This window comes from Mirounga leonina, unplaced genomic scaffold (assembly GCF_011800145.1).
Source record: "Mirounga leonina isolate KUSES-001 unplaced genomic scaffold, KU_Mleo_1.0 Mir_357, whole genome shotgun sequence".
NCBI classification, from domain to species: domain Eukaryota; kingdom Metazoa; phylum Chordata; class Mammalia; order Carnivora; family Phocidae; genus Mirounga; species Mirounga leonina.
In genome coordinates this window covers 6,700,066-6,704,994 of record NW_023270702.1, presented here as the reverse complement: position 1 = coordinate 6,704,994, position 4,929 = coordinate 6,700,066, and the positions used below count along the sequence as shown (strand labels likewise).

Sequence of the window (4,929 nt, the reverse complement as noted above, 5' to 3'; positions counted from 1 at the left end):
ACACTTTAGAAAAAGAGTACAACACTTTTGGTGTCTCCCCTTTAGCCCCGAAAACAACATCATACAATCTGGATCTACCTATACAGTCCTACATCAGCTTCTAGAAGATTTGTCAGGAGGGCAAAAATAAAATGACACTGGCCAGTACAGTCTTTGGATATTTGGGCAGGGGAAGGGGAGAAAGTCAGCGCTCAGAACAAATTAGTCAGCTTCGGTTTCATCAGCAGGATCTTTGGATGCGTTGTTCTTCTGCACTTCCTCAACGTGCTTGTTCTTCGCCCGCAAGCGCTCCAGGTTGGCAGCCATCTGGGCCTCTCGGTTCTTTTTGTTGGCCTCCATTTGTGGGTCAGCGTTTCTTCCGCCATCGTACTGAAGTTGTTGTTCTCCTCTATGGCTTTCTGAAGCACCTCTTTCTCGGGCTCAGCCAACTGCTTCAAGACCTCGGCTTCGTGGGACTTGCGTCTTTCTTGTGCAGCTTCTAATTTCTTCTGAATTTCCTCCAGGGAAAGATCCTTCTTCTTAGGAGGGGAAAGGGGGTTATTCTGGGACGGATTCTTTTGATCGAGGGCCGAGAATCAGCTCAAAAGCCTGGCCTGAGGCACGTTTCTCCAGTTCTTTCACCTGGATATCAGAAGAAGCCATGGTGAACAGAAGACAAGAGACTGGCCGTGTATTCTACACAATCCACTGGCAAGGAAAACCCTGCTCGGTCCGGGCCGCCTGGCCACACTCTGAGCACCCTCTTTTGTCTTTTTGATGATAATGATTCTAGCAGGTATGAAATGATACCTCATTGTGCTTTTAATTTGAATTTCTCCAATGAATAGTGATGTCGAGCATCTTTTTATGTACCTGTTGGCCTTTTGCATATCTTTTTTGGACAAATGTCTATTCAGGTCCTTTGCCCATCTTTTAATTGTTTTTTCTTTTTCTTTTCTTTCTTTTTTTGCTATTAAGTTGTATGAGTTCTTTTTATACTTTGGATATTAACCCCTTATCAGTTATATGGTTTGCAAATCTTTTTTCCCATTCCAAAGGTTGTCTTTTCACTTCGTTTATGGTTTCTTTTGCTGCGCAGCAGCTCTTTAGTTTGATGTAGTCATACTTGTTTATTTTTTATTTTGTTACTTGTGCTTTAGGTGTCATATCCAAAAAATCATTACCAAGACTATGTCAAGGGGCTTTGTTTCTATATTTTCTCCTAGGAGTTTCTTGGTTTCAGGTCTTACATTTAACTCTTTAATCCATTTTTGATTAATTTTTATAAGTGGTATAAATATGGGTCCCTTTCACTCTTTTACATGCAAATATCCAGTTATCCCAGCACCATTTATTAAAGAGCCTATCTTTTCTCCGTTGAGTATTCTTGGTTTCCTTGTCAAATATTAGCTGACCATATATGCTTGGGTTTATTTCAGGGCTCTCGATCTCTTCCATTGGCCTATTTGTCTGTTTTTATGCCAGTACCATACTGTTTTGATGACTATGACTTGAAGTCAGGAAGTGTGATGTCTCCTGCTTTGTTCTTCTTTCTCAGGATTTTTTTTTGTTATTTGGGGTCTCTTTTGGTTCCACATAAATTTTAGGAGAGTTTTTCTACTTGTGTAAAAAATGCCGTTGGGTTCTTGAGAGGGACTGCTTTGAATCTATAGATGGCATTTGGCAGTATTGACATTTTAATAATATTAATTTTTCCAGTCCACACACTGGAATCTTTCCATTTATTTGTGTCATCTTCAATTTCTTTCATCAGTATCTTACACTTTTCAGAGTAGAGATCTTTCATCTCCTTAGTTAACTTTATTCCTAAGTATTTTATTGTTTTTGATGCCATGGTAAATGGGATGGGTTTCTTTATTTTTCAGAAAGTTCGCTGTTAGTATATAGAAACACTACTGATTTTGTATATTAATTTTGTATCTTACAACTTTAGTGAATTTATTAATTAGATCTAACCAAAATTTGGTTGAATCTTTAGGATTTTCTGCATACAAAATCATATCATCTGAAAATAAAGATAATTTTACTCTTTCCTTTCTAATTCTGATGCCTTTTATGTATGTATGTATATATGTATTTATTTATTTATTTATTTTGCTGGCTAATCTAGCTAGGAGTTCTAGTACCATGCTGAATAGTAGTGGTGAGAGTAGGTACCTTTGTCTTGTTCCTGATCTTAGGAACAACCTAAGGCTGTCAGCCTTTCACCATTGACTATGATGTTAGCTGTGGACTTGTCATATATGACCTTATTATGTTGCCTAATTTGTTAAGAATTTTTTTTATCATGAATGGATGCTGATTTTTGCTAAATGCTATTTCTGTATCATATTGAAATGATCATATGATTCTTTTCTTTCATTCCATGTGATGTATCATAATGATTGATTTGCATTTATTGCATCCTTATATCCCCGAGATAGATCTCGCTTGATCATGGTGAGTGACCCTTTTAGTGTGCTGCTGAATTTGGTTTGCTAGTATTTTTTTTTTTTTTTTTAAGATTTTATTTATTTATTTGACACAGAGAGAGAGATAGTGAGAGCAGGAACACAAGCAGCGGGAGTGGGAGAGGGAGAAGCAGGCTTCCCGCGGAGCAGGGAGTCTGATGCAGGGCTCCATCCCAGGACTCTGGGATCATGACCTGAGCCGAAGGCAGACGCTTAACGACTGAGCCACCCAGGCGCCCCGGTTTGCTAGTATTTTATCGGGAATTTTTTCATCTGTATTCATCAGGGATATTGGCCTACAGTTTTCTTTTCTAGTAGTGTCCTTTTCTGGTTTTGGTATCAAGATAATGCTGGCCTCATAAAATGAGTTTGGGAATGTTGCCACCTCTTTGATTTTTTAAAGAATTTGAAAAGGATTGGTGTTAATTCTTCTTTAAATGTTTGATAAAATTCATCTGTGCAGCTGTCTGGCCCCCTTTTCTTCATTGGACGAGTTTTCATTACTGATTCAATCTCCTTACTAGTGATTAGGCTATTCAGATTTTCTATTTCTTCCTGACTCAGTATAGGTAAGTTGTAAGTTTCTATGAATTTTACATTTTTTCCCAGTTGTCCAGTTTTTGATGTATAATTGTTCATAGGAGCTTCTTACAGTCCTTTGAATTTCTGTGGTATCAGTTATAATGCCTCCTTTTTTATTTATAATTTTGTTGATTTGGGTCCTTTTTCTTTTTTCCTTGGTTAGTCTAGCTAAGGGTTTGTCAATTTTGTCTTTTCAAAGAATCAACTCTTAGTTTGGTTAATCTTTTCTATTGTTTTTCTGTTCTTTATTTCATTTAGTGGTGGGGTTTCTATATGGTCCTGCTCTGTCCTGGGGGAAAAGCAATGCAGTCAATGTGTAGATGCTTCTCCTACCCTTCTAATACAGTCTGTCTTGGTCTCTGGTACAGGGGATGCTTCAGCCTCACTCCATGTTGTAGGATTTTCTCAGTGGTGTCTTGTTCTTCAACAGTTGTTAGGTTTTTGTTTTTCATCTTGGTGACATCGCTCCAATTATGTGCATTTTAAACTATCACAGTGGCACCCTGAATGATTCCAAGTTCTGAAGGATGATTTTAGAGTCTGACGGTTACTATGCCTACCATCTTGCTAAAAAAAGTTCAATCCATTGATGTGCAAAAGGTCTCTCATCTTTGAGTATCTTTCCTTAAACTTTGGTTACTGTATTTGTTAGTTTATTAATCACAGAAAAGTTTTCATTTAAAACTCAATCAGGCATTTTTTGTTGTTGGTTTTATTTAAAGGATTGTGTATCTTGACAAATATTATCTTCTGGTTTTCAATAGGTAAAAAAAGATACCCGCAGGATTATATAGATATTGATTGTTCTTTTCTCGTTTTAACATTTATATTTTTATTTATTTATTTATTTATTTTTTAAAGATTTTATTTATTTATTTGAGACAGAGAGAATGAGAGACAGAGAGCACGAGATGGGGGAGGGTCAGAGGGAGAAGCAGACTCCCTGCCGAGCAGGGAGCCTGATGCGGGACTCGATCCCGGGACTCCAGGATCATGACCTGAGCCGAAGGCAGTCGCTTAACCAACTGAGCCACCCAGGTGCCATATTTTTTTATTCTTATGTTAATCCCCATACATTACATCATTAGTTTTAGATGTAGTGTTCCATGATTCATTGTTTGTGTATAACACCCAGTGCTCCATGCAGAATGTGCCCTCCTCAGTACCCACCACCAGGCTAACCATTCCTCCCACCTCCCTCCCCTCTAGAACCCTCAGTTTGTTTTTCAGAGTCCATCGTCTCTCATGGTTCGTCTACCCCTCCGATTTCCCCTGCTTCATTCTTCCCCTCCTGCTACCTTCTTCTTCTTCTTCTTCTTTTTTTCTTAACATATATTGCATTATTTGTTTCAGAGGTACAGATCTGAGAGTCAACAGTCTTGCACAATTCACAGCACTTACCAGAGCACATACCCTCCCCAGTGTCTATCACCCAGTCACCCCATCCCTCCCACCCCACCCCCCACTCCAGCAACCCTCAGTTTGTTTCCTGCGATTAAGAATTCCTCATATCAGTGAGATCATATGATACATGTCTTTCTCTGTTTGACTTATTTCGCTCAACATAATACCCTCCAGTTCCATCCATGTCGTTGCAAGTGGCAAGATCTCATTCCTTTTGATGGCTGCATAATATTCCATTGTATATATATACCACCTCTTCTTTATCCATTCATCTGTTGATGGACATCTTGGCTCTTTCCACAGTTTGGCTATTGTGGACATTGCTGCTATAAACATCGGGGTGCATGTACCCTTTCGGGTCCCTACTTTTGTATCTTTGGGGTAAATACCCAGTAGTGCAATTGCTGGATCATATGGTAGCTCTATTTTCAACTTTTTGAGGAAACTCCATACTGTTTTCCAGAGTGGCTGCACCAGCTTGCATTCCCACCAA

The 4,929-nt window shown here is 38.8% G+C and overlaps 1 pseudogene; it reads right to left on the bottom strand.

Moving 5' to 3' along the window:
- Positions 1-201: 201 nt before the first annotated feature.
- LOC118027016 lies at positions 202-715 on the bottom strand (annotated as a pseudogene).
- Positions 716-4,929: the final 4,214 nt, after the last annotated feature.